Genomic DNA, 14,128 nt, shown 5'->3' on the forward strand with positions numbered 1-14,128 from the left:
CTTGCAATATATATATATTTGAAATTGCAATCATAATTTTGTTTCTTCATTAAATGTGTAATGCCTACTATGCATGCAGTAAATATATATTTAAAAAAATATAAAAAAAAAATTGAAGACTCCAGTCTTATTAAAATAAAAGGTGTTACACAGAAGAGTTCGCCTCATTCACCTTAAAATTTCATGATTAATTAAATGTTACTTTTTACTTATGTTTAATGAAATGTTACATAATGTTTGCTTGCAATTTCTGTGTGAAAACAGTTTCTACACCAAATATACTTGAGTGTGTGGATTAACAGGTTCGGATGAATTGACCAACCACATGTACTTTTCTGTAACTTTTACCTATATGATCAGTGTTGGGGGTAATGCATTACAAGTAACGCGTGTTACATAATCAGATTACTTTTTTCAAGTAACTAGTAAAGTAGCGCATTACTTTTTAATTTACAAGAAAATATCTGAGTTACTTTTTCAAAAAAGTAACGCCAGTTACTTTGTATTCCCATTTTTTGACTGACAAGCCTCCTGTTCCCATATTGGGAGAAATCGGAAGTATGGAGGCGTTGTGTGCGCTGTGTGAACATGATGTTACTGTAGTTCTAGACTAAATGTGAATGTGCATTAATTCATCCCACTCACAAAAAAACAAAACAGATTTAGTATTCATCAAAATTAATCAAAACAGTGAAATGCAAACTCAGAATATGAGGCAAACCTGCTATAACTAAATATATTAAATAACACAAATTTATCTATTCCCATTTTATTAACAGTGTCTTTGCTGCTGACCTTTAATGATCCAGTTCAACCATACTAATAATTAAAAAAATGACTTTAGATAAACTAACAATTGTGCTTCATTGTTTTTTTTTTTTATTGCTGAAGAGTGTTGAACCTTCTTCTCCTGTGTTCTACTGTACAGACGTGAATTTACTTTTCCTTCAGCCTGAGGTTTATTCATTACACTTTTTGGTGTGAAAGGGCTTTTACATTTGCTATAAATAGAACTTATTATATTAAAAACAATCAAGCCCTGCTCATATTTAAAAAGTAATGTGAAAGTAACGCAAAAGTAATGTAACACATTACTTTCCATAAAAAGTAACTAAGTAACGTATTTAGTTACTTTTTTAGGGAGTAACGCAATATTGTAAGGCATTACTTTTAAAAGTAACTTTCCCCAACACTGTATATGATCATACAAGTCTGGTTGCTGATTAAATTGACAAGTGATGAAAAATATAGCAGTTAATATTATTTCTACAATGGCATCAGTAACCAAAAACATTTACTTTTGTATGATGATCCAGTCGCACTGATAATGTCCAAGATCACTGTCATAAAACTAGTGAAACAAACAAAACACCATTTATATATTTTTAAACAATGCCCATTGACTTAGTATGAAGTACGCATTATTATTGCATGTTGTTATTTTTGTCTCCAACTTCAACATTTGAAACCCTTCATGAATATCCCACAATTCAAAAAAAAAGAACTTCACAAAGACATGCCACTGCTTATGTGATCTGCTCATGTTCCTTGTAGCAGAAGGACAAAAGCTCTGAGAAACAACTCATCTTCAGCATTGAACTTACAGCCCTTGCTCAACAAATCCTCAGCCCAGATCTAATGACTTCTATCATAAATATCAATGCTAGAAAGGTTATGTTTAGATGGATACTTCTTTTTGTCCTTTTTAGAGTGTGTTTGACTGATACTGTGCTCAGGTTAATAGACATTGCCTGATGGAAGAGGTTTTGGTTGGACTGCGTTAACAAGCAGGTTACATGTGGAGGTAATGCAGCGCACATGAAATATCAATGCTCATGTAAAGGTTACTTCAATATAACTTTCCACTAATGCAGCTTTGTCTATGTGAGCGAGCGGCAAAATACTACACATGGATTTCATGCATACACTTGCACTTCTAGTTAGAGCAGGGTGACGGTTTTCACATCTGATCAATGACATGTTGATAATCCATTATGAAGCCCTCATCGACTTAGCATGATACCCATCAGTGTTGCAGTATGCCTGTCAAACCCATGTACAAAATGACTTTATTACATAGCAATAATAAAGCAAGCCGTTCCCTCAGGGAAGCACTCCAAATTAAATCAATACTTGACCTATGTCTATTTTTCACAGTGACCGATCTGACGCAATACCAGAGAAACCCATGTTCGGATGACTGCTGCGTGCGTGTGCTAAGAACCAACATTTTTTTTTTTTTTTGCTTTTTGCAGGTTGAGTTGTCAGCGAACAAAAACAATACCTTTTCCTGGATTCCGGCTCCCAGGTGCCCATTAGAGGAGACCTTTGGGATGTAGTAAAATCTCCTGGGCAGGTCTTTCTGCCGCATCGAGTAAATGGGTTATTAGAGATGACACTAATGCATGATGCTGATTACCGGCCACACGCTTCCCTGCCCACCGATCCTGACCACATGACACCGAACCCTTCCACCGCTCCGGCTGCATTAGGGGTAAATGATGAGGAAAAAGACGCAACCTTTGGGTGTGCGGCAGAGACTGACGACGTTGTGAATGCGTTCGGTCTGCTGCACGATGAATGTCTTGAGTTGCAACTTCTGAGGATATTTTTGAAATGGAATAATGATATTGGCTTACATAAGCTCAAATTTGCAAACTGTGTTACTTCTGTAATTTGACACATTTCAGAGTTAGTATATTCAAAATGCAGAGCAGTACTCAATATAAAGTGGGCGACCAATGCTATGATAATAGCTATGTGCTATTAGTATTATTGAGCAGTATTACAAAAATAATTATTGCCATCGAAATCGCACAGTAACTGAGTAGTTACATCTTTTGAATGAAAACTACTTTGCGATCATTAAAAACATATGCAATCTGTTGGCATTGTCATGTGACCTATAGCCTCAGATGCACACTTTAAAATCTCACCAAAAGTAGTAAATCAACCAGGTACTTTTCACCTTTACTGTTTTATGCGTTTGTGGATTATGTCATATTTTCACATACTGTTTTTCGTCTACTACGTAAAGCAGGGAAGTATGTGATTTTGGATGTAGCCAATGACTGTTTTTAAACAAGTTTCTTGAACCCCCCCCCCAGTCTGTCATAGGTTGGTGAAATAGACAGTCCCACCCCAACTCATGCCATTAGTTGAGTCACTTTTATAATTAATAAAAATTTATTTTGTTAATTGAGATAAAGATGAATGAATGAATAAGAATGAAAAAATGAATTAATATGAAAAGTCACATTGGCAACTAACTGAAATAAACTAAGTTACAGTAGACATACTAAAATTATTAAAAAATAAATAAATAAATAAATAAATATGAAAGAATCACATAACAAATTTGCTAAAACAAACTAAAATTAAAATAAAATTAACATAGCTTATTTAAAATATAATTTGATCATATAAATAATACTGAAATTACACTGTTTGGCAGAATAAACTGTATTGGATTACTTATTATATGGATGAGATAGTGATTGTCATGCTTACAAACAGGAATATAGGAATGTATTTTAAATGAATAACCCAGGATTATAACAGCAATAATAATAATAATAATAATATGGATAATTTGGATTGCATTGAGGCACTTAAATTGAAACTGAATGGGGCCAATCTGTAAACATTAAACACTTACTGTTTCAATCGTATAGCAACAAGACAAACAATATGCACATTAACATGACTTTAATGTGGAAAAAAATAGCTTACAAATCTTTTCTATGTAAAGTTATATCAATGTTATAACTTACATACAGCCACAACAATTTAATGCCGCAACCAAAATGACCATAAAACGATTAGAACAATTTTACAGCTCAATTGTTTGAACAGAAAAAATAAAATAAAAATAATAAATAATAATAATATAAGTTCTTTTAAACAATTCCAAGCTTTTCTGTTCTTCTTTTAAATATTCAAATTATATATATATATATTCCCAATGTATCCTCTATTTCTGTTAATTGTACTTTTTTTTCAAGTAAACAAATAATTTGTTGTGCTAATCAACATGCTACAAATGCTGTTGAATGAGCTTATCATATTGAAACTGAAAAAAAAAGACATATATCACCTTTAGTCTGAAAGTAATATATTTCTCTCTTTTTTGAGTGAGTGTGTTTTTGTGAGGTGTGTGAAGAGGGTTTCTGTTGATGCTTGTCACACCTACTGTGCGTTGGGCTCCTTGACCTGGCTGTGAGTGAATGTGCAAATGTGTGTTTGTGTGAATGAGTGTGTATTTGTCTGTCAGGAGAATGCAGTCAGACAGGTGATGTGGGTGAGTATTCCATTAAGCTGATACAGAATACCTTCCCAGCATGCCTCAGCCTGTGTTCCAGGATGAGGCCTGTCAAAGCCAGGGGCCAGAGTGATGGAGCGCTCCCACTATGGTGCATGCCGCCCTGGTTTTCACCCGTGCTCGAACGCTGATGCACCACCACTGGAGGCCAGCGGACCTCAAAATGTTGTCCAGATGTAGAAGTGTGTACAGTAGAGTCATGGGAGCAATCCTCTACCTCTGGGTCAGGGGAGTGGTTGAAAGCAGATTATGATATTATTTCCCCTCTGTCCTTGAGGTCTCAGGAGAATGCACTGGTTCCATTACAGCTACAGCACTTACGCCAATTTTTCAAGTCTGTCAGGCAGTAACATGTTGTGGCCAAAACTTCCCCAGTGGAGGCCTGGACTGACCACTCGGCATAAAGAAACATCTCAGAACAAGACTTCAAATGGTTACACTTTATTTTGATAGTCTGCTTTAGACATTCTACTAACTATAAGTTACTTTGTCACTACAGGTCAACGTTAAAGGTTCTATTTGGAGACATTAATGCCAATGAACAACTAAAGGCTGGAATACACTACACACTTTTTAATATCTAAAATGGATGGAAAAACATCATAAACTTTACGTCTTTGTAAATATTCACAGAGAAAATCTGGCCACTGAAGGTCAGATGATCATTAATTACCAGAAAACGATTACCTTTACAGTCATTCCAATCACAACAAACTCACACAGAAATGTGTGCCTTGTTGCTAGGACCTGTGTGACAAATGAAATAGAAATGCGTTCCAAAAAACGGGTTTAAAACATCAAAATTTTTTAGATTATCCGACTGGATGGATCAGAGTCTAACGCAAAAAAATAAAAACAATAACTCCAAATCTGTCAACTCTTTTTAGAGTATTGCCAGACTGTTAGGTTCGATTTAAAGTGGATGTAGTAATATATATGACAATTAATCTAACAATTTTAAAGAAAAAAAATATTTATGGATAATAATTAGGATGAATATCCAACATTAAACTGTCTACATCATTAAGGATCCAATTACACCACAAAGTTTCAGCGAAAAACTGAAAACTTTTTATGCGTTTTGCCTGTTCATTTACATGACAACAGCGTTTTGAGGACTGAAAAACGCATATTTTTGACAACAGATTTCAAAATGTAAGTTTTTGAAAACGCCACCATTATCGTTTTTGTGTAAATACCCAATACAGGAATCTTTGAAAACGGTGACATCATGCGCATGCGTGATAGTATGTGTTAGGTATGTAGACATGCGAAAGTACTTTTGAAGGTAGGTGCGAACAAACATACAAAACAATGGTGAAGTACATGGTACTGCTGTTGCGCATTTGCTAATTCTTCTTCAGCAAAGTGTGAATTTACTTTACAAATATTGCAACCAACAGTGGAGACCATATACATCATATAATTGTCACTTCCCTACAGGTACTGTTTACTAACAACGTGACCACGCACACTACTGGCCTGGCATTTGTAATACGGCATTTTTGTAAATGTGAAACATTTACAAAATGTTGTTGTGTATATGTGAATTATTTTAAAATGCAAGGGAAAATCTTTTCCGTTTTTGACTAAATCTTTAACATTTAAACGTAGCCTTAGTTTTGATCCTGGTATCCCAAACATTGTTTTCATAATGCAAGGCACAATGTGATGTAAACAAACAACGCTTCAAACAATATTATTCATGTTGCATCATATTGTTATGTCAGATCTTTCAGAAATATTTGGATTACAATGGTTTGTTCACCAGTAGTGGTACGTAACATATTAACAGAATGCTGAGTCTAATCACATATCTGAATGATTTGGCAGTGCTGCTTCGTCAAGAAAGTTTATCATTCTCAAGTGTTTTAAGTTTTGTCAGTTTAAACAGTTTAAAGTGTTTTAAGCCATTGAAGAAGAAGATGGTACTCGCTCTCAGTAAAATATTTTTGTGCACATACGCACACAAAAAAGCGAACTCTGACAGCACACAATCATCAAATTGAGTTCTCTTTCATGTCCTCTTGGGCAGATGCACACAAAATGATGTCAGAATGGCTCTTTTGATGAGTATCCATATAATTCCGTATTGTTTCTGACTCGCTCTTCACCCCAAACCAACGGGTTTATGACTTCTTCCACCCATAACGGTATTAGCTACTGTATTGGGTCAAATGTATAAGCAATAATACTTATTGTGTGCTCAACTGTTCTAAGTAAAGTTTGTCTTCCTCCATTACAAAGCAAGCATGTGCTCCAAAAGTAAAATTAATTAAAAAAGAAATGCTTATATTGCTTCTGTGGCCAACTGCTTTACTTCCACTTTAATGTTAATTGAAAATAAGCAGCCAAAACTGGATGAGAAGTGCATTAATGTGCCACATCATGTCTAGGACAACTGCACCACTGCATTCAGTTCAAGATGGCAGTCCAAAATAGTGAATTTAATATATAATCTGGCAAAAGTTCAGTTCAAGACCAAACAAATTGGCGTAGATAAGTTTAAAGTTAGTTGTTTGAAAAAAATAAAATAAAATCTGTGACAAATATAATGTAATGTAATTAAAAAATATGGGCATACGTGGTGCTCTGTAGCAATTTTGAACAGTCTCCTGAGTCATAACTGGTATGTTTAGGGTTCACTCACTCACAGAAAACAATATGTCCCCATTTTAAAGGCTTGGTACAGCGCTTCACTCTTTGTCCAGTTTGTGACTCACTCAAGTTGACGTTCTTCCAAAGTTTAAGACAGTCTGTTTTTTAACCATAAAAATGCTGTGCTGTTAGATATTAAGCAGACAGTCTAACAATACTCTAAAGACTGATAGATAGTTCAGTGTGTGTCCCCTTAAGTTGTAATATAGTTGTAAATTAATTACAGGAATAAAGTGTTGCCCTTCAAATCCTACCAGAGGTAGGAAGTTTTTATATCACTATAGCAACAAACGTTGACTCCAAATCGGTTTATTGAAATGCAAAGTGTATTTATCTTATGTGAGTTTAAAAGCTCCCAAGTTTATTTTGTGCAATTATTGTGATATTAGTGCGAGCATTTCCCTACTAAATGAGGTGGAGCAGTTTTGTTTATGCTGAGGGAGAAATATTAATCTTTAATACTTCGCGTGGGATGGGGTTGGCAGATTGACCCAGTAAGAGTCGAGTTCGGGTGGGGGTGGGGGGTCTCCATGAGAGATAGAGCTGTTCTTTCTGACAGATATAATAGTCGAAGTGATTTAGCCGCTAAGAAGACAACATACTCATTAGAGAGCCATCCCTCGAGACCGATTAGAGCAAGAGAGACACAATAGCAACTTCAGTAATTGGAACCAACTTTAAGCTATGACACTTATTTAATGATTTTCCAGACAGTCATGAAAAAAGAAACAGGTATCAAATGAACGGCACAGTGAGATGTTTTTTCCTCACAGATGTTTGGAAATGAATTTTATAGAATTAATACTATCAAAAAGATTGTCTTATCAGAGGGGTGTACCCTGGGAGAATATTGCATCTTAAAAATCATATTAGCCCCATTCTTAGCCTCATATTTGCATATTGCTGATTAAATGAGGAGGAAATAGACAAGCTGTCATCTTTGGATTGTTTTATGATGTGGTAGGAGTGAGTTTATCATGCATGGTCATGAGACTGAAGCAAACTCTGAAACAATTCTGACTTGATTCGCCGCAATCAATGCGTGTAATTGCTGACATTGACTACAATAAAGTTGGAAAGAGGATGTTATAAAACAGGAGGGAAGCACTTTTACTCTTATTGAACTATCAATATTGAGATGAACTCCCATATTGCTTTGCTCTGTTAAAACATATCATAGGTAGGGTAGTGACATAATGGCAATACAGTATGTTATTTCAAAAATAATCAGCTACATTTTTGAATATATTTGCAATATACTATATAAAAAAATAGCTAAGTGCAAATCGAATATAATGTTTTCAAAGAGTTAGATGCATATTATTTACTATTAAATAAAAATGTATTACATTATTTAAACTTCATAGTGCTTTTTTGACCAACTTATATAGAACATAGGCATGACTTTCATTGTCTTTGAAATATGGCAAAAAAAAAAATATATATATACATAATATTATTTAATGTAATTTATGTTGAAACTTGACTGTCATGCATTTAAATATATGTTTAATTACCAGGGGTTACGTAGACTAATCAAGTAGTCGAGTGATCACCTACTTTAACCACTAGTCAGCGCTGTCGAAAACTATCGACTACTCCAGCGTGCATTAACCATAATGTTTGCGAGAACAACGCAAATTGTAGGATTACAATATTGCATGTAGCTGTTACTTTCCGTCACTTTCTGTGTGTTACATGTAAAATTAAAATATGTAATTTATCAATTAGGGGTGTGCCCAAAGTCGAATACCTTATTTGGAATGGCACGGATAATGGTTTCAAAAACGAATAACGGGTAAGGAATAATTCTGCCTGAATATTTGGCTGAGGTTGGCACACTCAAATACACAATAACAGTTGAGCCAAGCGATCGGCACAATATTATACACATACCTCTAAAGTCACACAATAATGAGTGTGTGAAGCGAATGAATGTAAACTTTATGAACAAAAAGAGGGCAAATCAAACAATGCTGTTGCTTCTCCGTGCATCTCTCATAAATCAGAGCTTGGCAAGAGTAATATCACATATAATAGTACATAATACACAGTCTATTATATATATTTAAAAGGCAATGATTTAACAACCTGTCCTCCAACCAATACGCTCGTATAGGTCGTTTGTTCAAATCCCTGAAATACGACCCATCAGAGCGTATACTACATTTGCGGCAAAAGGTCATTTTCATATTAATGTTTTGTACTCTTTTATTTGCCCTTTGGTTTGTGTTTCGTGTAGCTCAGTTGGTAGATTATTGCGTTATACCTTGATATGTAATCATGCTATCATGGGTTCGATCCCAGGGAACGGACATGCACGAAAATATATATGCTCAATAAATCATAATTTAGCATGATTTCTGTGAGGGTTAGGTTTAGGGGTGGGGTTAGGTGTGGTCATTCGAACGAATAAGCCACCTAGGAAACTATGTAGGAAATACTGTGAGATCGGTGTAAAAAGCCCACGCATTTCATTTAAATAAACGTGCGTTTTGATTGGTAATGACGTGATATGTCATTTCATGACGACAGACGCAACGCGATACTGTCATTATTTTTACGCCCGCTAGAGGGCGCTTAACTTTAAAACGTAAATCTAGGTTGTAATAAGGTGCTTGCACAAACGACCTATATGGTCGTTTTTTGTTGGAGGACAGGCTCTGCGCCTCAGTCTCTCAAAAAACCAAAGCAGCTCTCTCTCTTAAAGGTCCCATGACATGGATTATTTTCTTTTTTTAATGCTTTTTTAATGTTTCCTGAGGTGTACTTATATTGTTAGTATGATTTTTACATTTAAAATTTAGAAATAAAAGGCATTTTTATATCCTGATTTTAGCCCCCTGGCTTGAATGCTCTGTTTGAAGGGGCGTGTCTGCTGTGAGACTCAGAGTAAACGCCAACTGTTATGATTGGCTGACATCTTTGAATTTGAAATGCATATTACCTGTATCTGTAACCCTTATCAAATACTTTTACAAGTTTTTTTATGTTTTTTAATTTTTTTATTTTTTTTTACTATTACAGCTGTCGAGATTAACGAATCGTGGAAGTGTTGATTATATAATTATTTTTTAGATCTTTTCCCATCACATGAAAGGCTGCAGTGATGATCGAGTAGACAAAAGGCTGCAGTGATGATCACTGAGTAGACAAAGTCTGTTTATCGTGTGAATGCAGTGATCTCGTCATTGCAATGTGTTTTCTCTCAGAAAATGCTTTCACCACAACTAACACCAAACACAATATTGACATGTATACAGTAAGAGCTTCGTTGTGCAGCATAACAACATCATTCATTATAACGGCAGTTTGGGCAAGTGTGCAGATATACGCACGATGTGTGATTGACAGGTCCGAACAAAATAAAGGAAGCTTCTTTAATCGCTCTCTGTAGTTTAATCACAATTTAAATAACAGATTTGTTTCATGCTATGCTACTAAGAGAAACAATGTGAAGTTGATCGTTTAGTCACTGGCTTGATTCACTGATGCATAAACAGTATTAAACGATTTAGAAAGAAAGTCTGTGTGAACTTGAATGATTAGCTACACATCAGAAATCACTGATCACAGATCAGGCATTAATGAATACTGTTACTCACTGTTTGTGGCGGTGCTGTCGAATCCATATCGTAAAAGTCTGTTTGTAATGCTTGGGCTGACATTGCGACTGAACTAAATGTAAATGTTTGGGGATGCAAAGCAGAGAAAGGGGAGGTAACCTTTCCCCATATGATGACATAAGGGGAAGATTCCAGATCAGCCCATCTGAGCTCTTATTTTCTCAAAGGCAGAGCAGGACACACAGGGCTTGGCTTACACCTATCGAAATTTCTAGCCACTGGGGGACCATAGACAGGCTTGGGAAACTCATATTAATATTAAAAAAACCTCATAAAGTGAAATTTTCATGTCATGGGACCTTTAAGAGTAGGCTAATAATCAACTTAGTTGCAGATACATTTTCTACTAGGCCTACTTTGCTTGTTACATGCACATTTGTTTAGTAAGTTCAAAAAAACTTGATAAGAGAATTCTGCGTAGTGAAAACGTGCATCTTGTAACTACGGGGGTGGGGGGGGTGTATTCATAACTGTCTTATCGAGGAACTGTACGAAGTTCCACCTGGTTTTTTCTGAAAACAGATACTAATAATTTTCTGACTGTTACAGATACAAATACTGGCTGTTACATGAAAATTTTAATATGTCATAATCATAAAGTTTTGACAGTTAACGTATGTTATGTAGGCTAATTGTTGCATTAGGCTTTTAATGAATTGAACAACAAACAGAACTAACAAATATTACAACAAGTGTGATTGCATAATGTGATTAATAATTGCTGTTAATAATGTTCATCGTCTGGCTGACTACGTCTTGTATTATTTTTTCTGAAAAATCCTGTCATATGCACACAAACTGACAGTCACCACTTCTAAGCTACTACTAAATATTGTAGAAATGTAATTTTCTGTAAAGTTGCTTTGTAATGATTTGTATTGTAAAAAGCGCTATACAAATAAACTTGAATTGAATTGAATTAATTAATAAACATTTATTGATAAAACTATTTTATGTCTACTCATTTACAGTACCATGAACCAGGAGTATTCAAGTAACTCTAGTATTTTTTTTTTTTTATAAGAAAACTGACTAGCAGAAATCAGTAGGTTCGCAACCCCCAGTAATTACACATTTGTAAAAATGCAAATATACACTTATTAACTTTTTTTCATCAAATAACATACTACGGTTAAAATTATAATCAAGTACTTGTAATATATATATATATATACAGTATAATTAGAGCTTTCAAATGTTTAATCACAATTAATCGCATCCAAAATAAAAGTTTCTGTTTATATAATATGTGTGTGTACTGCGTATATTTAGTATGTATATATATATATATATATATATATATATATATATATAAATACACACACATACAGTATATATTGGAAAAATTTACAGGTATATGCTTTTTGATATTTATATTCCTATATCATTATATTTTATATAAATATATTTAATATATATATATACATAACATATTTAATCTTAAATATATGAGTTTGCATTTGTATATACTTGATATACACATTATACACAAAAATATTATGGAAACAAAAACTGATATTTTGGATGCGATTACCCGTGAATCATCATTTGACAACACTAACACACACACACACAAACACAGACACAGACACACACATTATATATATATATATATATATATATATATATATATATATATATATGAAACAAAAGCATTATGGTTTAAAATGTACTTTGTAGTAAACATTTAATTTGATGTTACAAAGTGTGCTTTAAAGTGTATTTGAGTCTTAAGAAACAATAATGAAAGTATCTTTAAGTGGCCTTTTATTTCATTATTTTATTAATATTATTATGTTACAGTTTTTAAAAAATATACTTGTAAGATTTTTAAGTACTCTTGAAGTGCATATTTAATACTATTAAGATCACTTTTTTGTGGTATTAAATGAAAGAAACATAAATGGGACTTCAAACTATGTATTTAGGGTTCAACTCTGCAATAAACAATACGAGATCAAAGTAAAATTAATTAATGAATTAACTAATCAATCAATAATAAAAAAAGTGTTTGAGCTGAACTACTGTCACACTACTCATAAATGTAGTGAAGGCAGTGCTACTTTAGTTAACTGCTTCTTAACACCACAGGACAGATTAGCACAACACTATGACTGTCCTTGTAAATAGGCTAATCTTTGGCTACTTTACGTCCTACCATGAACCGTTATGGTCCAGTCGAGCTTACTTCCTGTGCCAAAAGTGAGCTCATCCTGCAGAATGTTCTCAATGTAAATAAATATATTAATGCTAGCGTTTTCCAAAATAAAAGCCACCCGTATTACCATGTGTTCCCCTGGCAGGGAAGTGTTGGAGCTCATGCTTTGGGATTTGGGTTTGGTACAGTTCTCACCGCAGCGGGAGAATGTGGCAATCCGGCAGGGTGGGTAATGATATCAGATGCCTCTCTTCACAACAACAGGTGCCTTGGCATGGCCACTCTCCACCTCCACGCTGGGGTAATGACATCAGCAGCGAGTGCTGTTTAATTATAGACCTCTAGAGCTCAACCCTATAACACCCCGACATCGCAAAGTGCAGCTATATGAACTATGATTTAGCATGCTAAAATGCTAGCATGTCCAGATCCTTGCTTTCTGCATTTCCCTTTAAATCATTTTTTCTTCAGCTTTACAAATAAATATATTATTTAATTAAATACATACAATATTTAAACAATAGCAAAGATACACTTTTCAAATGCTTTGTCATAACTGCAGTAATTACTAGATGACAACTCAACTTCAGAATTTCAGAATTTACAGTATGTATTTCAATGGCAACTCTACAGTGGGCTGAAATGGCATAGGCTTCATTTTTACTAGCAATTTCTGAGTGAAAGTTGTCAGTTTTAGTCAAATTTTAGTCAAAAGTTTTAGTTTTTTTTTTTTTTTTTTTTTTTTTACAGTGTACTAACTACCAAATTAATCAGTGTAGTTTGAGAAATCAGCAAAACCACTATACAAGTAATGCAAATTACTAAATAATTAATACTTTTATGGTTTATATAGCAGGACATCGGATAATTATTCAATCGTTATTCAATCGATCAACTGTGTATATTTTTCAACTCAAACATTGTACAAAGTACTGGTTGTGAATGCAAAAACACCTGAACAGAGATAACTAGAAACTGAATATGAATTTAAATGAGTGGGAAAAAAGTACTATGACTGCTAAATAACTGCAAAAGCATGTGCTAAAATATCAGTATATTGCTGCTATACTACCATATCTGAAAATGTTAAAAGCAAAACAACAAGCACTAACAAATTGGCTGTATTTGGGGGGATCAGAAAATAAAATAAATATAATAAATATGTTTTTCCTCCTGCAATTCCAAAAGCATGTGATGGCAGCATTAATTAACATTTAGTTGATATACATAAAATGTAAAGTCTTTTCCAGGAAATGAACCAAGATTTTTGATGTTCAACCTAGCTATAAATCGGAAGTCAGAAATCTCAGTTAATGGCTTTGTTGACTTATTAAAATAAAGGGTCACACTTTTGCTGCTAACAAG

At 34.1% G+C, this 14,128-nt stretch overlaps 1 long non-coding RNA gene across 2 annotated transcripts in view; it reads left to right on the forward strand.

Moving 5' to 3' along the window:
- The window catches only part of LOC132115666 (uncharacterized), a 41,011-nt gene extending 38,429 nt beyond the window's left edge, over nucleotides 1-2,582 (forward strand). For both annotated transcript variants that reach the window (XR_009425529.1, XR_009425530.1), the window contains exon 3: nucleotides 2,256-2,582. This is a non-coding gene — a long non-coding RNA (uncharacterized LOC132115666). The remainder of the gene's footprint in view (nucleotides 1-2,255) is intronic.
- Nucleotides 2,583-14,128: the final 11,546 nt, after the last annotated feature.

Source organism: Carassius carassius, chromosome 35 (assembly GCF_963082965.1).
Source record: "Carassius carassius chromosome 35, fCarCar2.1, whole genome shotgun sequence".
In the NCBI taxonomy this organism is placed as follows: Eukaryota; Metazoa; Chordata; class Actinopteri; order Cypriniformes; family Cyprinidae; genus Carassius; species Carassius carassius.